At 40.1% G+C, this 25,217-nt stretch overlaps 1 protein-coding gene across 6 annotated transcripts in view; it reads right to left on the bottom strand.

The window, feature by feature from the left end:
- LOC126462486 (uncharacterized) overlaps positions 1 to 24,569 on the bottom strand; it is a 58,681-nt gene extending 34,112 nt beyond the window's left edge. For 2 of the 6 annotated variants that reach the window (XM_050096076.1, XM_050096080.1), the window contains exon 1: positions 24,193 to 24,421. The gene's annotated coding sequence lies outside the window, so the exon portion shown is untranslated. The other 4 variants (XM_050096077.1, XM_050096078.1, XM_050096079.1 and 1 more) reach the window with 4 other exon arrangements.
- Between the last annotated feature and the right edge of the window lie 648 nt (positions 24,570 to 25,217).

Genomic DNA, 25,217 nt, shown 5'->3' with positions numbered 1-25,217 from the left:
AACCACTTCATGGCCTTGGTACATGTCAAGTATCAAGAGGAAGTGGTAGCGAAGAGCCGCAAAGTTAACTGAGTCCTTAGGGTCGTGTGAAAGGTCCAAGCAAAGCTGCGGCCTTGGTGTACACCATTGAGATGTACGTGAATGGACCTCGAGTGTAGGTGGTAAAGGCAAGGACTCCAGTTCGGAAAGCAGGGATCGGACACGAATTGCAATTGGAAGCCCTAACCAGGGGCGACCGATGCGGGAGACGTACCTCCATGAGTGGGAAAAGGAGATGGTGATTCAGTTGAGCAGAAGAACTACAAACATGTGCAATGTAACTGGCCAGCAGTTGTGCACGCCTAACCTGCAATGGAGGGACTCCGGCCTCCATAAGGATGCTGGTCACCCGACTCGTCCTAAAAGCTCCTGTTGTTAGGTGAACATCACAGTGGTGCACTGGGTCGAGTGAACGCAACACTGAGGGTGCCGGCAAACCATAAACCAAACTCCCATAGTCAAGGACGGATTGAACAAGGGCTCTGTAGAGCTGCAGCAGCGTAGAGCGAACTGCACCCCAGTTGGTGTTCCTCAGGCAGCGGAGGGCATTGAGGTGCTGCCAGCACTTCCACATAAGCTGACGAAGGTGAGGAAGCAAAGTCAATTGGGCATCAAAAAACAGTCCTAAGAATCACTACAGTGAGTGGATTGTCATTTAGGTAAAGTTCTGGTTCCAGATTAATGGTACAACACCAACAGAAGTGCATAAAACACGACTTTGTGGTCAAAACTGGAAACTGTGGGCTAGAGCCCATGACTGCGCCTTGTGGATGGCTCCCTGTAGGTGCCGCTGAGCAACACCAGTACTGGTGGAGCAGTACGAAATGCAGAAGTTGTCTGCATACAGAGAAGGTGAGACGGACGGCCCTACAGCTGCTGCTATACCATTAATGGCCACTAAAAATAGAGAGACACTCAATACAGAGCCCTGCAGGACCGCATTCTCCTGGATATGGGAGGAACTATGGGAGGCACCACCTTGGACACAGAAAGTATGAAGCGACAGGAAATTTTGGATAAAGATCGGGAGCGGGACTCAGACACCCTACTCGTATAATGTGGCAAGGATATGATGTCGCCAGGTCGTGTCATAAGCTTTTCGTAAATAAAAAAAAAATGGCAACCAGGTGCAGCCGTCTGGAAAAGGCTGTTCAGATGGCAGACTCTAAGGACGCAAGATTATCAGTGGTAGAGCGAGCCTGGCGGAAGCTGCCCTGATGTGAAGCCAGTAGGCCACGTGACTCCAGGACTCAACCCAACTGCCGACACACCATACGTTCCAGCAGCTTACAAAGAACATTGGTGAGGCTGATGGGCCGATAGCTATCCATATCAAGCGGATTTTTACTAGGTTTGAGCACCGGAATGATGGTGCTCTCCCATCATTGCGATGGAAAGATGCCATCGCACCAGATCCGGTTGAAGATGATGAGGAGGTGTATCTTGTAGTCAGATGAAACATGTTTACTCATCTGGCTGTGGATCCGATCTGGCCCAGGAGCTGTGTCAGGGAAATGTGCAAGGGCACTGAGGAGCTCCCAGTCTGTAAATTGGGCGTTATAGGATTTACTGTGGCGTGTAGTGAATGAGAGGACTTTCCCTTCCATCCGCCATTTGAGAGTGCGAAAGGCTGGAGCGTAATTCTCCAATGCAGAGACTCGGGCATACTGCTCAGCAGTGCTCGGCAATTGCATTTGTGTCGGTAGATAACACGTCATTTATGTTAACACTGGGAACATCTGTTGGGGTCTGGTAACCAAAAACATGTTTGATCTTTGTCCAGACTTGGGAAGGTAATGTATGGCACCCAATGGTCGAGACATCTCTCTCCCAACACTCCTGCTTCTGTCGTTTGATAAATTGGCGAACACAGGCACAGAGCCGTTTAAAGGCTATGAGGTGCTCCAGGGAAGGGTGCCACTTATGCCACTGTAGAGCTCACCAATGCTCCTTAATTGCTTCAGGGACTTCTAGCGACCACCAAGGAACTGCCTTTCGCCGGGGGCACCCTAAAGGGCGTGGGATCACATTTTCTGCCATAGAAATTATTGTTGTAGCCACCTGCTCAACCATCACATCGATGTTACATGTGGGGGAGATTCAACGGTGACAGCAGAGGTGAAAGTTTCCCAGTCTGCCTTGTTTAATGCCCATCTGGGCGGGCGTTCATGGGTCTGACACCGGGGCAGTGACCACACAGGTTGTCATGTGCTCTTCAGTGGATAGATGGGAGACATCCTGGGCTGCTAACTGATAAATCAATGGCCGAGTAACTACCATGAGCCACACTGAAATGTGTGGTGGCCCCAGTATTTAAGAGACAGAGGTTGAACTGAGACAGTAAAGTTTCGACATGTCTGCCTCGGCCAGTAAGTATGGTGCCACCCCACAAGAGGTAATGGACGTTAAAATCTCCCAAAAGTGGGAAAGGTTTAGGGAGTTGGTCAATCAGCGCAGTCAATACGTTCAGGGATACTGCACCATCTGGAGGAAGATATACATTGTAGACAGTTATTTCCTGCGTCAAGGGGGATTTGAAAGGGCACAGGTTCACTACAGACCGAGTTTAAGACATAAACGCAAACTCCACTTGACACTCGATTACAGTCACTACGGTTCCTGTAGTATCCCTTATACCCACGGAGTGTAGGGGTCCGCACTGCCGGGCACCAGGTTTCCTGGAGGGCAATGCAGAAAGCGGGTGTAAAGCTTAACAGCTGCTGTTGCTCAGCCAGGCGGTGGAAAAAACCACCGCAATTCCACTGGAGGATAATGTCATGAGACTGGGAAGGCATGGAACATTCAGTGAGGTAGTTTATGCCTCAGGGTCACCTGCTACCACCAACTTATGGCCTGAGCAGTCTATATCCATTGTGTCTGAGGGTCCGGCCAGATCTAGATCCTCAGCGGATGCCAGAATCTCCACCTCATCGGCAGATGCAGTGCTTGCAGGTAGCGGTGGTGTGGGTGCCACTGCAATTCCCTTGGTCTTGGGGACCTTCTTTTTGGATTTCTCTCACTGCTCCTTGGGTTTCCCTGGCTGAGAGGACTTCACTGATTCAGTCTCTGAGACTGAGGATGAGCGTGAAGCCCTACAACCCGCTGTTTTTGGGCTCTTCAGCCACTGGTGGGTGCCCTCTTTCCCAATAGCAGAAACCTCTGAATGGAATGATCCAAGGGACGCCTTCCTAGCGAGAGGAGCTGAAGAAGACTTACGCTTCTCAGGCTCAGAAGTTTGGACTGATATCCCAGATGGTTGGGGGGGGGGGGGCGGCGTGGGAGGGGGCTGTTGCTCCTGAAGTAGGTGGTGTGGGAGCAACAGGGAGAAAAGTGCCCCACACCATCAAGGGGGCAGGTGTAGTCTTCTGGTTCTGAGAGACGACAGGAATGCGAGGAACTTATGGGGTCAAACCCGACAGGGGACCATCACATAAAGGCTGAAACGTGTGAGACTCCTTTTAGTCGCCTCTTATGAGAGGCAGAAATACCTCGGGCCTATTCTAACTCCCGGACTCGCAGGGGGGTCAGACACATGGGCCGGCCTTCAAGAGCGCACAGGGAGAAAGAAGAAAAAAAGGAACCTCAAACGATAAAGCAGAGGAACAATAGGAGAAGGTAAACAAAGGAAGAAGAAGAAAAGAAAAAGGGAATGAAAATGCAGAATACATTTCCAAAAACAGCACAGACTTGTTCCCAAGGAACAGCAAGAGGACAGACATGCAGCATGGACGGGAAAAGATGCAGCAAAGGCTGGGGCCTCGTGGTAGACAAGCATGAACCAGTCAAAGAGCATCGAGCCCCCTGGGGGGAGCTAAATTAGTGTCCAGTGAAACACTATTCCTACCTGGCGAGTTTGTTACTTTCAGCACTGTATTCAGACATGGTGAACACAAAACTTTTGTACATAAGGGATTATGCAGGGATGGAGTTAAACCAGGATTAACACCTCCGTATACAGGCCCACACCAAGTTATCAGAGATCATGGTCAATGGAAAATGAAATACAATCTCTATTGACAGAGTCAAGCCTGCGTTTGTCATATAAGAACCTGCTGGTATCCACCACCATCCTACCAAGCCACACCTCTTGGCTGTTGCAGAGCAACCTGCCCCAGTACCCTTGACGACGATGCCTGCTCACGAGACACACACTGACTGCAGTGTGTGCTTCCAAGAGAAGTGTATGGACAACGCATAGGGCAACGCAGAGGACAACGCTGTGCTCTCTCCAGGGGGACTGTGTACAGATTGTTGGAGTTTGTGATCAGCTCGCATCTGACAGCAATCGGCTGATTTCAAAATGTCAGCTTCGATCGTGCACTGGCTGCAAGGAGTGCTGGCAGTTAGCTGCTCTTTGCTGAGATGCATACATTTTATGCAGTGAATGTTTCTTTGCTTCTTATTTTTTTATTTTTGCTTGTTTGTTAATAATGACTGTATGTTTAACATTGATTGCACTTAATTGAAAATATTATTTTTCTTTTACTGTGTTAGATTTATGCCACACTATGTGCAATTAAAATAAAGTGTCGAGTTTGATTGTGCACACAGTCTTCTTCCATGTATGGACACTATACTGTGGTCCGCTGGTCTCGCACTTAAAACTGATGCCAGTGATTAACTCATTATGTGAAGTTTATGCAGACTTATTCTCACAACATACAGTAGAAGCCCGATGTAATGCAGTTGTTGCGAGACAAGCTTTACTCATGCATTATAATGTACCAACAGTACATTGACAACGATCTGTGTAGTGACAAACTACGCATAGGAAGCTAAGAAGAACAAATAATGCAATATTATACACACTGTACTCTATTGCATTAAATTTAAAGAACATTAGAAGTAAAACATTTCAGAAACTAACCAAATAAGGTACAGCAATTAGACAAACTTCACTCAAAAACGGTCCAAACGATGAGTTTCAATACAGTAACTAAAGTACACCATCAAATACAGTATGATATTTACAAATACAGTATGATATTTACAACACTGCCTGTAAATTACAATAGGTCATTATTGCACTGCTTTAAACTAGTCAGTTAACTTTCTTTGAAAGGTCATTTCACGCAGTTTCTTTACAGTGTGTTGTTTTGTGCTTGTAAGGTGCAACAACTCAACTGGTTGGTTTACTCTGTCGCTCCATTCACATAATAACTTTATTTATATTATCCAACGTTTCATGTATACTGGGAAAGTCATCTGTACTTTCTTCTTCAGCTTCATCATCATACTCATCCTCTACTGCTTCACTACTCTCATTTCAAACAGCATCAGCATCTATGATTTCCAAAGTCAGTTCTTCATCGTTGACGACTATCCAACGGCTCTAATCTTCAAGATCAATACTGCACTACATAATATCATATGTGGTCTGGATCTCACTACTGTTGAAATCTATGTTACTACAGCATTCATCTCTTGCATCTTCTTGTTCCAGCAATTCCTAATAGTGGTTTGCTCAATGCTTTGCCACACCAGGTCAGTTTTAAGAGCAATGCTGTTTTCTCATCTGAATTTACTGTTGGTGTGAGCAATTAATGGCAATAATGAGTCTTAAATGCCTGTATCATGCACTGTACCAGCCACTGAATTAATGCTGTTTTGTTTCTTTTTTTTCCATTTTCTAATCTCAATAAATCAGGAGATGGATGAGCTGGACAGTGATCCAACAATTAGAAGAGCTGCTTCTCTCAGCTTGAGTAACCATGGGTGCTTTCCCACTGATGGAACAAACTTCTTGAAATTAACTGGTGAACACGTGTCACGTCGTCCAAGAGTTCTGTGAATGCTTGTAAGTTAATTGTTGGGCTTTTACTTTTACCTATTCAAAGAGGTTTCAGTTTAGGACTGCGCAATTTATTTGTGGCGAAGAGGAGGGTTATTCTGTATTTACTCATTTTCAATCCTGTCCTCTTTTTCCTTTCTTTTTCTTTTATTTTTTTAAGAATTATTGTTGGAAGCAATTGATAATAAAATGCTGTTTCACCATAACTTATTAAAAGAATGCAAATTACAGACTCAGAACACAGTGCATACGTTTGGATAATTAACCCTGGACTGACTGCTAACAACACAGACTTGTTGCTATTTTGATGGCTAAACAAAGACTCTATATACTTTAAGGGGAGACCAAACACATGATGTTGACATTGTGAATGACTACCACAGACTCATTCACACAATGAAGCACACATTTTAAATGCTAACTCCACTAATAATAATAATAATAATAATAATAACTTATCTGAAACCTAAAGATCAAGCAGACACAGCAAACCCAGCTAAATATCGCCCCATAACATGCCTACCAACAATATACAAAATATTGACTTCAGTCATTACACAGAAATTAATGACAAATACAACACAGAACAAAATTATAAATGAAGAACAAAAAGGCTGTTGCAAAGGAGCACGAGGATGTAAAGAGCAACTGATAATAGACGCAGAGGTGGCATATCAAGCTAAAACTAAACAAAGGTTGCTACACTACGCATACATTGATTACCAAAAAGCTTTTGATAGTGTACCCCACTCATGGTTACTACAAATATTGGAAATATACAAAGTAGATCCTAAATTGATACAGTTCCTAAACATAGTAATGAAAAATTGGAAAACCACACTTAATATCCAAACAAATTCAAATAATATCATATCACAGCCAATACAGATTAAGTGTGGAATATACCAAGGAGACTCATTAAGTCCTTTCTGGTTCTGCCTTGCTCTGAACCCACTATCCAACATGCTAAATAATACAAATTATGGATACAATATTACTGGAACATACCAACACAAAATCACACATTTGCTATACATGGGTGATCTAAAACTACTGGCAGCAACCAATTACTAAAGATAACAGAAGTATTCAGCAATGATATAAATATGGCTTTTGGAACAGACAAATTTAAGAAAAATAGCATAGTCAAGGGAAAACACACTAAACAAGAAGATTACATATTGGATAACCACAGCGACTCCATAGAAGCAATGGAAAAAACAGATGCCTATAAATATCTAGGATACAGACGAAAAATAGGAATAGATAATACAAATATTAAAGAAGAACTAAAAGAAAAATATAGACAAAGACTAACGAAAATACTGAAAACAGAACTGACAGCAAGAAACAAGACAAAAGCTATAAATACTAATGCTATACCAATATTGACCTACTCATTTGGAGTAGTGAAATGGAGTAACAGACTTAGAAGCACTCAATACACTTACACGATCACAATGCCACAAATATAGAATACATCACATACATTCAGCAACAGAAAGATTCACATTAAGCAGGAAGGAAGGAGGAAGCGGATTTATCGACATAAAAAACCTACATTATGGACAGGTAGATAATTTAAGAAAATTATTTATAGATCGAGCAGAAACTAGCAAAATACACAAAGCAATCACTCATATAAATACATCGGCTACACCACTGCAATTTCATAACCACGTCTACAACCCTTTAGATCACATAAAATCAACAGATACGAAGAAAGTAAATTGGAAAAAGAAAACACTACATGTCAAGCACCCGTATCATCTAACACAGCCACACATCGATCAAGATGCATCCAACACATGGCTAAGAAAAGGCAATATATACAGTGAGACGGAAGGATTCATGATTGCAATACAGGATCAAACAATAAACACCAGATATTACAACAAGCACATTATTAAAGATCCCAATACCACAACAGATAAATGCAGACTTTGCAAACAAATAGAAACAGTAGATCACATCACAAGCGGATGTACAATACTAGCAAATACAGAATACCCCAGAAGACATGACAATGTAGCAAAAGTAATACATCAACAACTTGCCATACAACATAAACTAATAAAACAACACGTTCCCACATACAAGTATGCACCACAAAATGTACTGGAGAATGATGAATACAAATTATACTGGAACAGAACCATTATAACAGATAAAACAACACCACACAACAAACCTGACATCATACTCACCAATAAAAAGAAGAAATTAACACAACTAATCGAAATATCCATACCAAATACAACAAATATACAGAAGAAAACAGGAGAAAAAATTGAAAAATACATCCAACTGGCTGAGGAAGTCAAGGACATGAGACATCAGGATAAAGTTAACATTATACCAATTGTACTATCAACTACAAGAGTCATACCACAAAAAAAAAAAAAAAAAAAAAAAAAAAAAAAAAAAAAAAAAAAAAAAAAAAAAAAAAATTATATATATATATATATATGTGTGTGTGTGTGTGTGTTCAATTACCTGAAAGTTCCTAAATGCAATGTAACATATACCGTACAGTTAAAAGGAAGTGACACTGGATCAAGGTCCGCGTAACTTTCCATTTTTAACCACACATAACATCTGAGAAAGGAAAATAATAATATTTCGGTGACTTGCGTGTCGATGAGGATGAAATGATGATGATTAGGACAACACAACACCCAGTCCCTGAGTGGAGAAAATCTCCGACCCAGCCGGGAAGCGAACCTAACCCCGCTGACAAGCATTGTTCTGCAAGCTACTTATAACAATAAAAATCAAAATTTGTTATTATATATTAATTTATAACGTGGAAGAAAGCAAAATCAGAGGGCCCAAAATTAGAGTAAGCTGAACAGATAGTCTGTTTAGCTATAACCAGGATGAACAGAAAATAATTCAAAACTATAACTAATACTTTATGGATATTATTTCTATTTACACAGGGACTCATAGTGGCCACCAAAAGTTTCTAAAAAATGAGATTTTCTAAATCGAATAATAGGTTGTTGTTGTTGTGGTCTTCAGTCCTGAGACTGGTTTGATGCAGCTCTCCATGCTACTCTATCCTGTGCAAGCTTCTTCACCTCCCAGTACGTACTGCAACCTACATCCTTCTGAATCTGTTCAGTGTATTCATCTCTTGGTCTCCCTCTACGATTTTTACCCTCCACTCTGCCCTCCAATACTAAATTGGTGATCCCTTGATGCCTCAGAACATGTCCTACCAACCAATCCCTTCTTCTAGTCAAGTTGTGCACAAACTCCTCTTCTCCCCAATTCTATTCAATACCTCCTCATTAGTTATGTGATCTATCCATCTAATCTTCAGCATTCTTCTGTAGCACCACATTTCGAAAGCTTCTATTCTCTTCTTGTCCAAACTATTTATCGTCCATGTTTCACTTCCGTACATGGCTACACTCCATACAAATACCTTCAGAAACGCCTTCCTGACACTTAAATCTATACTTGATGTTAACAAATTTCTTCAGAAACGTTTTCCTTGCCATTGCCAGTCTACATTTTATATCCTCTCTACTTCGACCATCATCAGTTATTTTGCTCCCCAAATAGCAAAACTCCTTTACTACGGTTAAGTGTCTCATTTCCTAATCTAATTCCCTCAGCATCACCCGACTTAATTAGACTACATTCCATTATCCTCATTTTGCTTTTGTTGATGTTCATCTTATACCCTCCTTTCAAGACACTGTCCATTCCATTCAACTGCTCTTCCAAGTCCTTTGCTGTCTCTGACAGAATTACAATGTCATTGGCGAACCTCAAAGTAAACTACTGAAATTTAAAATTTTGGAATAAAAAAAAAAAGCCAGGGTTAGAAAACTATAGTACTCAGATTGGGAAATAACCATACTTAAACTTCAAATAGTCTGGAACACGACACATTTGCTTACTAATAATTTTTGAAATAGGAAAGTTTTGGGAAAAGTAAATTGTGTTTGGAGAAGATGAAAAGGAATGCTTTTGGATGCCATACATCACATCAGAAGGAACATCTATTTGCTCACTAAAATTTCTCCGCTATGTCTTCCTTACAAATATTAAATTATAGATATTTCTGTATTAAAATTATTTCTAGGTAAAATAACAAGGGTGCTGTCATCAGTATTTGGGAATTTACTCAGTGCGTAGTAATACTTTAAGAATCCCTGCTTGAACAAGATTGTAGCTAGTTATGTATAACACTCATACAGGTGTCAGACACAAAATTAAATCAAATTAAAAAAAAAAAAAAAGTTTCTTTCAGGAATGATTCAGCAACAAGTGGAATGGTTCTACCTTGCTCTATAACATATACAGTTCATCTTGGTATTATCCTGCAGTCACACAACCACAACAGTTTCTTGTACCCCACAGAAGCATCAGCAAATGCCCACAGACTGCTGCTCACACAATCTGTCACATTTTTTACATATATAGGGATAAGAATGGTCCTTTCACACTTCCCAGGAAAACTCCTGATGATACCTTTGCCTCCAACGAGCATCCGTTGTACGGGATGCTGGGTTCTATTACCTAAGAAGTCTTCGAGCCATCCACATGTCTAAGAACGTATTCTGTATGCTCCGACATCTGTTAACAGTCTGCAGTGTGGCAAAGTGTCAAATGCTTTCCGAAAAAACTATGGAAACGGAATCTGCGTGTTGCTCTCCATTCTCAGCTCACAGGATATTGTGCAAGAAAAGAGTAAGTGGAGTTTCATATAATTGATGCTTGCTGAATCCGTGCTGCTTTGCATACACAAGTATTTCTGTACAATGGAAATTTATTATATTCAATTTAGAATATGTTCCAGAATTCTGCAGCAAACTGGCATTAGGGATACTGGTTTGCAATTGTGCAAGCTTGCTCTTTTACCCTTCTTATTATACTCACACTTAGGAAGGATGGAGGGGGAGGGGGGGGGGCGGGAACCCATAATAAAGCAATTAGCAATTATCTGATGGGACAGGAATCGGAATCTGTGACATAAATGTCCAGACAAACGATTAAAATTTCAGAATAACTGGATAATTTAATCAAGAGAAAGAGCTTCACAAACTGAGCAAGTCAATAAAATGTTGGTCCACCACAGGCAATTGGCATTGGTTAATGACAGGTGTTGGATATTGCCCTGAGGGATATTGTGCCAAATTCTGCCCAATTGGTGCATTAGATCATCAAAATCCTGAGCTGGATGGAGGGGCCCAACCAGTAATGTTCCAAACATTTTCCATTAGGAAGTGATCCAGCAATCTTCTTGGCCAAAGCAGTAGAAACTTTCTGTGTGTGAGCTAGCATTACCTTGCTAAAATTTAAGCCCAGGATAACTTGTCATGAAGGGCAACAAAACAGGGTATAGAATATTGTTGACATACCACTGTGCTGTAAGGGTGCCATAATCCTGTTATGAAATGAAATGGCACCCAAGACAACCACTCCAGGTTGTTGGGCCATATGGCAGCTGGCAGTCAGGTTCATATCCACTGCTGTCCCGGGCGTCTCCAGACACATCTTCACAGGTCATCAGGGTTCAGTTCAATGTAGGACTCATTACCTAAGACATTTCTACTCCAGTGAAATAGTCCAAATCTCTCTTGAATAAACCATTCAATTTTTCTGAATAAAAACGCAGCACTGAAGCTGGCAAAAGGAAATAAGAACTTACAAAAAATGAGAGTGACACGAAGTGCAAAACGTTGTTGTGGTCTTCTGTCCAGAGATTGGTTTCATGCAGCTCTACAGGCTACTCTATTCTGTGCAAGCTGCTTCATCTCCTAGTACCTACTGCAACCTGCATCATTCTGAATCTGCTTAGTGTATTCATCTCTTTGTCTTCCTCTATGATTTTTACCCTCAACACTGCCCTCCAATACTAAATTGGTGATCCCCTGATGGCTCAGAACATGTCCTATCAACCGGTCCCTTCATCTTGTCAAGTTGTGCCACAAAATCCTCTTCTCTCCAGTTCTATTCAGTACCTCCTCATTAGTTATGTGATCTACCCATCTAATCTTCAGCATTCTTCTGTAGTACCACAATTAGAAAACTTCTATTTTCTTCTTGTCTAAACTATTTATCGTCCATGTTTCACTTCCATACATGGCTACACTCCATACAAATACTTTCAGAAATGACTTCCTGACAAATCTATACTCAATGTTAACAAACTTCTCTTCTTCAGAAACACTTTCCTTGCCATTGCCAGTCTACATTTTATATCTCCTCTACTTCGACCATCATTAGTTATTTTGCTCCTCAAATAGCAAAACTCATCTACTACTGTAAGCATCTCATTTTGTAATCTAATGCCCTTACCATCACCTGATTTAATGCAACTACATTCCATTATCCTCGTTTTGCTTTTGTTGATGTTCATCTTATATCCTCCTTTCAAGACAATGTCCATTCCATTCAACTGCTCTTCCAAGTCCTTTGCTGTCTCTGACAGAATTACAATGTCATCGGCGAACCTCAGAGTTTTTATTTCTTCGCCATTCGTTTTAATTCCTACTGCAAATTTTTCTTTTGTTTCCTTTACTGCTTGCTCAATATACAGATTGAAGAACATCAGGGATACGCTACAACCTTGTGTTACTCCCTTCCCAACCACCGTTTCCCTTCCTTGCCCCTCAACTCATAACTGTCATCTGGTTTCTGTGCAAATTGTAAATAGCCTTTTGCTCCCTGTATTTGAACCCTGCCACCTTCCGAATTTGAAAGAGAGTATTTATTAACCTGATAGTTTGGTAATTTTCACATCTGTCAACACCTGCTTTCTTTGGGATTGGAATTATTATATTCTTCTTGAAGACTGATGGTATTTTGCCTGTCTCATACATCTTGCTCACCAGATGGTAGAATTTCATTAGGGTTGGTTCTCGCAAGTCTATCAGTAGTTCTAATGGAATGTTGTCTCCACCCGGGGCCGTGTTTCAACTTACGTCTTTCAGTGCTCTGCCAAACTCTTCACGCAGTATCATATCTCCCATTTGATCTTCATCTACATGCTCTTCAATTTCTATGATATTGTCCTCAAGTACTTCGCCATTGTATGACCCTCTATACACTCCTTCCCCCTTTCTGCTTTCCCTTCTTTGCTTAGAACTGAGTATCCATCTGAGCTCTTGATATTCATACAACTGGTTCTCTTTCATATTCCTGTAGGCAGTATCTATCTTACCCCTAGTGATATGTGCCTCTACATCCTTACATCTGTCATCTAGCCATCCCTGCTTACCCATTTTGCACTTTCTGTCGGTCTCATTTTTGAGACATTTGTATTGCTTTTTGTCTGCTTCATTTACTGCATTTTTTATATTTTCTCTTTTGGTCAGTTGAATTCAATATTTCTTCTGTTACCCAAGGATTTCCACTAGCCCTTGTCTTTTTACCGACTTGATCCTCTGCTGCCTTCACTATTTCATCTCTCATAGCTACCCATTGTTCTTATTGCTTTCCCCCCTCTTTACAATCGTTCCCTAATGCTCTCTCTGAAACACTCTACGACTTCTGGTTCTTTCAGTTTAACCAGGTCCATCTACTTAAATTTCCACCTTTTTGCAGTTTCTTCGGTTTTAATCTACAGATCATAACCAACAGATTGTCGTCAGAGTCCACGTCTGCCCCCTGGAAATGTCTTACAATTTAAAACCTGGGTCCTAATTCTATGTCTTACCATTATATCATCTGACACCTTCCAGTGTCTCCAGGCCTCTTCCATGAATACAAAAAATGGCTCTGAGCACTATGGGACTTAACATCTATGGTCATCAGTCCCCTTCCATGAATACAACCTTATTCATGATTCTTGAACCAAGTGTTAGTTATGATTAAGTTATGCTCTGTGCAAAATTCTACCAGGCAGCTTCCTCTTTCTTTCCTTACCCCCATTACATATTCACCTACCACTTTTCCTTCTCTTCCTTTTCCTACTATCGAATTCCAGTCACCCATGATTATTAGATTTTCGTCTCCCTTCACTATCTGAATAATTTCTTTTATCTCCTCATACATTTCTTCAATCTCTTCGTTATCAGCAGAGCTAGTTGGCATATAAACTTGTACTACTGTGGTAGCTGTGGGCTTCGTGTCTATCTTGACTACAATAATGTGTTCACTATGCTGTTCATAGCAGCATACCCGCGCTCCTATTTTTTTTTATTCATTATGAAACCTACTCTCGCATTACCCCTATTTGATTTTGTATTTATAACCCTATAGTCACCGGACCAGAAGTCTTGTTCCTCCTGCCACCGAGCTTTGCTAATTCCCACTATATCTAACTTTAACCTATCTATTTCCTTTTTAAATTTTCTAACCTACCTGTCCGATTAAGGGATCTGACATTCGACGCTCCGATACGTAGAACGCCAGTTTTCTTTCTCCTGATAACGACGTCCTCCTGAGTGGTCCCCACCCAGAGATCCGAATGGGAGACTATTTTACCTCCGGAATATTTTACCCAAGTGGACAGCATCATCATTGAACCATATAGTAAAGCTGCATGCCCTTGGGAAAAATTATGGCTGTAGTTCCCTCTTGCTTTCAGCTGTTCGCAGTACCAGCACAGCAAGGCCATCTTGGTTAATGTTACAAGGCCAGATCAGTCAGTCATCCAGGCCAGAGGACAAATGAAAAGATTTAGAAGCATATCTCACTTTGGGAAAGATAGATACTACCTATAGGAAAATAAAAGGGGCTTCTCCAGAAAACAGAAGCAGATGTATATCAAGAGCTCAGATTGAAAACCAGTCCTAAGCAAAGAAGGGAAAACTAAAAAGTGGAAGGAATATACAGAGGGTCTATACAAGGGAGATGAACTTTAAGGCAATGTTATAGAAATGCAAGAGGAAATAGATGAAGACGAGATGGAAGATATGACACTGCAAGAAGAATTTGATACAGCACTGAACAACTTAAGCCAAACAAGGCTATGGCAAGAGATGACATTCCGTCGGAACTACTGATAGCTTTGGGAGAGCCAGTCATGGCTAAACTCTTCCATTTGGCATGCAAGTGTGTGACAGGTGAAATACCCTCAAACTTCAACAAGAATGTAAAACTCCAATTACAAAAAAAGCAGCTGCTGACAGGCATGAATATTACTAAACTGTCAGTTGAATAAGCCAGTCACAAGATACTAAGATGAATTCTTTACGGAAGAAGAATGAAAGTCTGGCAGGAACTCACCTTGGGAAAGGTCAGTTTGGATACCGGGCAAATGTAGGAATACCTGAGGCAGTACTAACCTAACAACTTATGTTAGAAGATATATTAAGGAAAGGCAAACCTACATTTACAGGATTTGTAGATTTATAGAAAGCTTTTTACAGTGTTGACCGGACTATTCTCTTTGAAATTCTGCAGGTAGCAAGGGCAAAACACTGAGAAAGAATGGCGATATACAATTTGTACAGTAACGAGATGGTAGTTCTAAAGGGTCAAGAGGGCTGAAAGAGAAGCAGTGGTTGAGAAGGGAGTGAGACAAAAAGCAAAACAATGATAATGGAATGTAGTCAAATTAAATCATGTTATGGAATTAGATTAGGAAACAAGACTCTGAAAGTACTAGATGACTTTTGTTATTTGGGCAGCAGAATAACTGATGATAGCCAAATCAGGTAGATTGACAATGGCAGGAAAAGCACTTATGAACAAACATCAAATACAGATTTAAGTGTTAGGAAGTCTTTTCTGAAAGTATTTGTATGAAGTGTAGGCATGTATGGAAACGAAACATTGATGATAAACAGTTTCAACAAGAACAGAATGGAAGTTTTTGAAATGTGGTGCTACAAAAGAATGCTACAGATTTAATGGGTAGGACACGTAACTTTTAGGGAGGTACTGAATAGAACTGGGGATAAAACAAATTTGCAGCACAACTAGAAGAAGGGATCAGTTGATAGGACACTTTCCGAGACATCAAGGGATCATCAATTTAGTTCTGGAGGGACATGGGGGCAGCTGTACCAGGAGACCAAGAGATAAATACAGGAAAGATGTAAGTTGCAGTACTTATATGGAGATGAGGAGGCTTGCACAGAATAGAGTAGCAAGGAGGACTGCGTCAAACCAATCTTTGGACTGAAGACCACCAGAATGACTTATTATTATTATTATTATTATTATAATTTAATGTATATGGGAATAACTTGCACTTTTTTTAGTTGCTTGGGAATTTACACTGGGGGTGATATTCACAATAAATGCAAGCCAAGTAAAGGCCAATGCCGATGACTATTCTCTGTGAAACCGAATTTGTATTTCATGTCTGTGTCTCTGGTGATAATTTTATTTTAGTGTTGGTGTAAGTGTTCTGCAAAAGTCGAATGATTTGTCCTCTAATTCCATGCTCTTAATGTTCTTTACATTCAGTGCCACATGTTCTCCTGGTTTGACCCATGTATCTTCCATCACATATATTACATTTCAGTTGGTATATTCTTGACTTCCCATGTAGAACAGTTTGTCCTACTGCTTTTTGAAAACACTTCTGAACTGAATTATTGGTTTGGTCAGCTATTTTTATGACTTGCTCGAAAAAAAAAATAAATAAATAAAAATATGGATGTTTTTTGTGTGTGTGTGTGTGTGTGTGTGTGTGTGTGTGTTTGTGGCTGCATGTCATTGGGCACCACCTTGGGTTTTTTGTTTCTTTCTCAGTTTGTGTTGTTCCTGTTTCTTGTGTTTTGTGTGTGTGTGTGTGTGTGTGTGTGTGTGTGTGTGTGTGTGTGTGTGTGGTTCTGTCCTTGTATTGGTGATAGCTGGGAGTTTGGTCATTTCTTTCTGGATTTTGTTATTGGTGCATCCCATACATAATGATGTACAACCACAAACACACCAATAGAATGTCCAATACTTTTTAAAAACAAGATATAAAAATAGCTGACCAAACCAACAATTCAATTCAAAAGTACTTTCCAGAAATAATACAAAAAATTGCTCTCTATCACAAATCAGAATTATTCCAACTGAAATGTAATACATGTGACAAAAGACGAATAGGTCAAACCAGGAGAACATTTAACACTAGATACAAAGGAAATGTAAGAGCATGGAAGCGGAGAGCAAATCATTTGAATTTTGCAGAACACTTACACCAATGCCAACATAAAATTACCACCAGGAACACGCACATGGAAATCATATGGTCAAACAACAAAAAAACCACCTCACTGTAAAAGAAAATTACCACACTCAGAAAACCACAACAGAAAAGAAATAACTCATAAATGATCAAATAAACACAGCAAACTACACACTCTTAAATGACCACTTATTATTATAACTTAAAATATACACATATGACCACACAGGTTGGCAACATTCACAACCTACAGGAAAAACGAACAAACACGAACACTGTAATATTATGCTGAGTATGAAAAGATGCAACTGCAGTTCTAGTTCTAGAGTGAGGTGAAGTGTACATAACACCAATGTAGTGCAAGAGAAAAGTGTAAAAGGCCAAAAACTAGGTCTATATGTACAACTAAATTTTCTTTCTTCTTCAACCTTCAATAACAAAAGGGAAAAACAGTGGTATGCAGAATGTATGAACAAGTGGCAGAAGCATTATCAGAAAATTGCACACCAACGTCATAAAGAAATACAACAACCAAAATGTACAAACATATGAATCCATATTTAAAGAATGAGCACAGACAGTGCTTTGTAAATAAAAGCCAAACACATATGGTGTATAATTTCCTTTCATTAATTGCAGTAAGCTTAAAATGGAGAAATGAATAATATTCATACTAAATTAATGTACTTTAAGATCAATGACTTTGACCAAGCTGCAGTAATTTAATTTGCTAGAATTTTTTTATCTTAAAACTATATTCCATCTTCAGGCAAAAAAAGAAGGAAAGAAAGGACTAGGGAACACACTGAAAATCACTTGGAGAGGGTGAACTGAATATTACTACAATCAGACTGCTTGGTTCTACTAATCAGTCTTGCGTAAGTATCCTCTTACCACAAACATTCACGTTCAAACCACGCCATGTACAAACACCCCTCTCTCCCTTGCAATTCTTCAATATCTGCATTCCACAAACTGCTCCATCCAAGGTTTATCATACTGCCAAACAAGTGACTTTCTCACTATTTTGAGAAATGAAATTTGTGTGTGAAAGGTAATGGAAGTTATTCAAATATGGTAATATTCCAATAGTTTGTCAGAGCAACTTGTTCACTTCAAACAGTTGATTAATAGAGATTATTTATAGATGAAAATGAACAGAGGGCAGCTTAGTTTATAGTCACTACCTAAGTGATATAAATCAGTTATCTAATCATACAGAACTGACTGCTTTAAGCACACTTAAGTAACTCAAAGCTAATAGAAACAAAAATATATTAAAATTTTCATAAAGTAAAAACCAAAAACTTATACCTTTTTGGAGTTGCTTGTTGCAATTACTTCCTCGCTGCAATATATTAAAGTATCTCCCATATATAGACACACTAATTCTGCTATAGCTGCAAATGCATTAAACTTAAGCATCTGCAGCTATGAAATTGTAAACAGCAACATGAAACTATCAATTTAACTTATCAGAACAACACTGCAATAGTAAGACATTTTGTTTGGTAAGCAACTGTCATTACATGAATGTACCTTCTCCCCTAATTGAAATGTGGCTGGAAGATACTGGCAGATGGCAGCTTAGAGGCAGTGTACGAACTGTTTCTGGGTACATCAACAGGGAAAAGAGGTTACCAAAAAGCTAAGGACCTCGGTTTGAGTCCCAGTCTATTAATCTCTCAAAAAGTTTAATAGCCACTATGTAACTGAAGAATACTGATAGATTCTGCTCAGAAAAGAAGTGTTCCTTGATATTTTTTCGTCAGGTTTTAACAAGGTAAAAAGCATGCTTTGAGAGTGGGTCTGTCAATTAAGGTTTTTCAGAATTTCTGTTGTAGCCTCCCACCTGGGGAATACAGAAACATTTTTATACCACAAGGTTTCCTCTTTATCAAATGAAACAGGGAATCTGTATTGCAGTGTTCCAGTAATTGTGATACAAGATTATAGGTGATGAAATGCAAACAAGTGTTTGGCATCATTTCCCCTTGCGGAGCAGGTCCAGCCACTTTAGTGCAGGTCTTATTACATTCGACACCACATTGGGTGACTTGCGCGCCGGATAGGGATGAAATAATGATGAAGACAACAACACCCAGTCCCTGAGCGGAGAAAATCTCCGACCCAGCCAGGAATCGAACCCGGGCCCATAGGATGGCAATCTGTCACACTGACCACTTAGCTATCGGGGCAGACACTTTATAGGTGATGACAGCCAATGACCCTTCAGTGCAGGAACATACCACACTTGAAAACTTACAGGAATTGATGGATGCTGCAAGTAATGAGCCTAATGGGTAGGGGAACTATAACAACAGTGTGCTGTATAAAGTTAAGACTTTCGGTCAGACAGGAGGCACGATTGGATAGACTGTGAAGCTGTGGTGACCACTGTGACCAGATGGCATTGCGGTCAGTGCATTAGCCTAGTAAGCAGGAGACCCAGGTTCTAATCCCAGTTCAGCAAAGATTTTCAACTTGCTCCGTTGATACAAATCAATGCCCACTGGCAGCTAATGTCTAATTCTTTTGTGTCTTGTGATCCAAGTGTTTGACAATCAGGCTCATTTTAGAGGTAAGTGTGGCTAATTCTGAAGTTTTATACCGAGGCTGGAGAAGATCTCCACCATATCTTCCCAGGAGGTTCAGAATTATTTTAGACATGACAAATTTTAAGAAAGACTACATTCCAGATTCAACCTTTAAATCTTTGTTTTACAATATTTTAGAGAGTTATCATGATTTCAAAATATGTACACTTAGGCAAGGAGATTCCCCTGAACTGTTCAATTATGTTCCCAGATCATGTATTCAAGGTTTGCTTTCTCAATGGGTACATCATATTCACTGCAGAGTTATATGGAATCTTAAAGACAATAGAGCAGATGAGGCATTTGCAAAGCAAAACTTCATTTGCTCCAGTTCCATTGGTGCCATACTAACATTGCAACAAATGGACCCATGGGAAGGGGAGACAAAACAAATTGGACACCCACCATCCTGCTGGTTACCAAGGCACAAGGGAATCTGGGAAAATGAGCAAGGAAACTAAGCAGCCAAAGAGACCTGCTGCAAACATGGCATGAAACAATGTGCCATTCAACTGCATGCTATCATTTTGCTGGTAAGTTTTGTAACTGTGGGGTGGGGAGTGGCTGGCGGTGAGGGACAATAAACTGACTTGATTAAGACAATTATTTGGCTGTTGTATACATCTTACCAGTCAGTCTGACAGGATGAAGTACACATGAGCTGCCTCCAAATGGAGCACTGTCCCCTAATACGTGGCTTCAGACACAGGTAAGATCACCTAGTTTGCAATGTCTGTGGCACACAAATCACTATACTGCACATTTTAACCGAGTGCATTTTATACTGCGATGAGTGCGTAGAAGCAAATTTAAGTGGGAATCTGCCCTCTATTTTGGCAAATGATGAGATTAGTATGGTGAAGTTTTTGATGATGATGATTTCAGGGCACTCAATGAAATAGTTATGAGCACCTTTGCAGAATATAAATTAAATACTAAGCAAAAATAAAGTTTTTCCTCATAATCAATCTTACTGGGGGGCACAAGATCACAGCAGTTTTCCCTAAGTTTACTACACACAGCAGATACACACAACAGAGACTTTAGTCACCAATAATATATTATCCTTCACTGCTTAGAACAGACTGCCAAGGTTGGGGTAACTTTTCGATTGCGCAACTGTAGAAATCGTGTGGTTTAGAAGCAAAGGAGTCATCAACCCATGTTCACAGCGCATTTTCATCCATAAAGGAAGTTCCCAGAAGGTTGTTTGAAAGAAAGTGGAAAAGGTGAAATCTGAGGGCACACAATCAGGTGAATAAAGTAAGTGCAGGCCGACTTTCCAAACGAACTTCTACATAGCGCTTTTTGTCAGTCTAACAGAATGCGGGCAGGCATTAGTATAGAGTAGGATCACTTCACACAGTATTTCTGGTCATTGTTCTTGGACTGCAACTTCAAGACGACTCAGTTGTTGATAATAAATGAGAGCAGTGATTGTTACATCTCAGGGAAACAACTCATAGTACACCAAACAGTCACTGTTCTGTCAAATGCATTTCATTATCTTTTGTGGATGCACGAATATCTTTATAGGGGAAGTTGCTGCATCATTTGGGTTCAACCATTCCTTTCTTTTTCTTATGTTAGCATAAAGAGACACTTTCTCATCACCAGTGATGATACAGGATGTGAATGGTCAGTGTTGTTCATGAGCCAATTGCAGACATGCACATATGGCAACTGCTGGTTTTTGTGATTTTGGCTTGGAGCACGCGGTACCCGTAAGCCCGACTTTTGAACCTTCCCTATTGCATGCAAATGTTGCACGGTGGTTGAATGACCACAGTTCTTCACATCTGCCAGTTCTTGAGTACACTGGTGTGGATAATTGGGACTAATGTGTTTACACAATCTTCATCAAACCCTAAAGGTCTTCCTGAAAGTGGAGAGTCAATCTCAAAATGATCCTACTGCAAATGAGAAAACCATTTTCTTGCCATGCTCTGTCCCATGGCATTATCCCCATAACGACGCAAATGCCTCTGCTGCTGTCACCCCTCTACTGAACTCTAGGAGAATAATATGTCAGAAATGTTCTGATTTCTCCACTTGACACTCATTTTTCTGGTGTCCACCCCATTCACTGTTTCCAAAAGACAAAATGAGAATATGTAAACTCAAATAGCAACAGTAAACTGCAAATAAAAAATGACAATCAATAAATAACCCACAGCAACTGAAATATCAACATTCAAAACAAAACCACTACGAACTTATGCACCAACCTAATACAAACTTGAAAGATTGTTTGCAGTCAGAAAGGAGACCATGGTTCCTTATCAACACATTAAAACATGTAGTAAAAATGTGCAAGGAAGAATATGTCTACATGCGCATTCATGCCCTTTCCTCACACTGAAACAAAATTAGAATACCGCCATGATATGAAATACTAAATAAAATGAGAAGTACCTTATGGAAGTGCTAAAAATTATTCCCTCCTACATGTGGTTCATTGACCGCATATAAAATCAGGAAGGAACAAACCACTGTGAGAAGAAGTAAATGTTGGGTAGCAGTACTATTCACGGAAATTAGGACTGTTTAAATAAAAACCCAAGTCTCAGTTTAACAATATGTATTAAAGAAGACATGGCCACAGTCAAAATTGTAAAACTGATTCAGATAATGGCTCGATCGCTGACAAACGAAGTGAACCAGCCACTCCGAGATACATTAAAATAACTTGCCTTATAGTTTGAGAAGGGGTCCTGAGAAAACAAACAAGTTGCCTCATTGTTACTTAAAACAGTGGACAAATCATTATCAAGAACAATTGCTGTCCTGTTATCAGAATGTTAAATGCAAACAAGACATGGCGTTCTGACATAGGTACACTGTAAGCACTACACTGGTGGATGACACTGCTGGAAAAGGTCTTTTGTGTCTTAGGGTGATGTCCTTTTCTGTCATGTTGCAGTCACTTCTTCCTATCCGTGAGCCTGGAATGATGTTTTCCATGGCAAAACAGTGGGCTTCAGCAGCCTTAATTTGATATCTTCTACCTCAAGTCACACATTCTCCTTGCACCTAACTTTTCTCCTCAACAACACAATAGCACTTGTGGGTACAGCACAGGGAAGTATTTACTTCACTTGCATGCATCCCTTGTTGTTGTATCTGCTTGCTCATTTCCCAGTATCTTCACATGGCAAGATACTCAGCAGAATATTACTTCCTTACCCTGATGTTAGAGTACATTACGTGTGTCCTGTATGTTTTGTACTGCCTTACGTGCTTGGGTGTATTTGGTGAATGGTCTGTAGGGCATCCAGGGAATCTTAGTAGATAAAGTTATTGTGTCAATTGCACCTCATCTGCTACAATGCCTTTAGGACTGCATATAACTCAGTGTACCTTGAAAAGGAGTATAATCATGAGGACACTGGGAAACAACAGCACAGCTGATGAGAGAATAGCATGGAGAGTCGCATGAAATCAGTCTTCAAAACAACAAACAACTTCCTATTAAGGAAAACTTTTTAACAAATTTATTCCTGAATAACAGTAACTGACAGTTTCTGTGTCAATTGAATTCACTATAGATTAGTGACAGTTTGATTTAGAGAAGGAAACATTTGTGAATAACCAAATAAAGCTGGTTTTGTATGAACTTGATATGTAGCATTGCTGGACACCTGTTTTAGTCACTGGCAACATCTGTTCCATATTTAAGGCTATCATACATTATCATTACTGTAAGGTAAATTAAGATACGTTGTTATTGGTACATATAATGTACCAAAACATGTATGTATGTTCTGTAGAAAGTAAAAACAAGTGAGGAGGCATAACGTAACTAGGCCCTATTACCAGTTGCAGTCATGTTGACATTCAAAAAGAATTCTCTATGAGGAAAACAATACACGTTCTCATAAATAAAGTCCTGGCAGACCTTACCATGTAAAATTCTTTTGTGCCCTTGTCTAGATATTCTGATGTACAAGAGCGTAAAATTCGACTTGGGAAACCAAGATAAGTGTCCTGCTGATTGCACCAGTCTAGTGCATAGACAGTCTTGCCGTCATAACAAAATACTTGTCACTTTTTAGGAAACAACACTTCACTTCATGAAAATCAATAGAAACAGCATAAAGGATGGAAAATAAATGTTACAGTTTCACCTACACAACGGAATCCTAAGAGATAAGAATGGTAACAGGGGTAGAAGACGAAATCGCCTATAGTTGCTTTCGGAATCTTACTACGCGCCAGTAATTGACGTAAAAATCGCATACACACACGTGGAAGACACGAGTGCTGTCCTGAAACCGTAAAACATTGTTCGAGATCCATTACGGAAACTTGGTAATAAGACAATGCAGTTAGTAAATAAGAATCTCTACGATGACGATATCTACACGTCAACATTATGTAAAACGCTACAGGTACACAACATAACGTGTGTTCGCAATCAATGAGTACCTCTTCAAAAACAGTCGACATATTTTCGTGTGAAGAAGCAAATTACACTGCAGATGTACTTGGAACTGGCAGTGTCCAAAACTGATTGATATTTTCCTGTTTTCATAACATAAGGTCTCCTACAGGAAAAGCAACTATTTGCATATTCATTAATTTTCATACAGCCATAACCAGTCCTCTACTGGAGCTCCTCACAATCTGACATGCCAAATTTCTCAACTAGAAAAGATACGGAAGGTACTTACCTTTGTAAAGGAACTCAAACTGACGTAACGGCTTATAACTACTTCACAGTAGCAAATTATTATTGTCACATGCCCAAAACATCACCACGCCACATTTTCAAAATTTCTTATCGAACGACAATACGACACATACATCGATAGCCAATGCGTTCTCCGAACAGAAGTGTCCCACCTCTTCAAAAACGAAAATGTTTCTACAAGAAAAATTCCAAAAATCTGAAGTAAAACAAGGTGTGTTATTCACGTTCCACTCACAGCATAGTGACGTCATGATGTACCGTATTCCATATTGCGGATGGTCTTGTGTATTCACTATTCACTAGGGCTGGAAAAACGATATCCGCATTCGAACAGGCTCGATATTTCCCGTTTCGCCGTAGTGCTCGATAGTCGATACAGTATCGAGCTTGTTCGAACACAAGACGTCTGACTCAAGGGATACGCAAGAAACTACGAAGTAGCTGAAACAATAAGCTATGGCCGTGCATTAATTTCACATTTTCGTGAAACAGTGGAGGAAACAGAATTAAATCCTACCTACTGCGTTTGAACAAATTTACAACACAACAGTACGTATGGGTGTAAGGAATATATATGTCAGTTTTTAAGTAAACACCCAACGGTGTGTGGCGGGGGGCACTTTACGTGCCACTGTCATTACCTCCCTTTCCTGTTACAGTCGCGTATGGTTCGCGGGAAGAACGACTGCCGGAAAGCCTCCGTGCGCTCTCGAATCTCTCTAATTTTACATTTGTGATCTCCTCGGGAGTTATAAGTAGGGGGTTCAAATGGTTCAAATGGCTCTGAGCACTATGGGACTTAACATCTGTGGTCATCAGTCCCCTAGAACTTAGAACTACTTAAACCTAACTAACCTAAGGACATCACACACATCCATGCCCGAGGCAGGATTCGAACCTGTGACCGTAGCAGTATAAGTAGGGGGAAGCAATGTATTCGATACCTCATCCAGAAACGCACCCTCTCGAAACTTCCTGGCAGATTAAAACTGTGTGCCCGACCGA

Source organism: Schistocerca serialis, chromosome 1 (genome assembly GCF_023864345.2).
Source record: "Schistocerca serialis cubense isolate TAMUIC-IGC-003099 chromosome 1, iqSchSeri2.2, whole genome shotgun sequence".
NCBI classification, from domain to species: domain Eukaryota; kingdom Metazoa; phylum Arthropoda; class Insecta; order Orthoptera; family Acrididae; genus Schistocerca; species Schistocerca serialis.
This window is presented reverse-complemented; position numbering and strand designations above follow the sequence as displayed.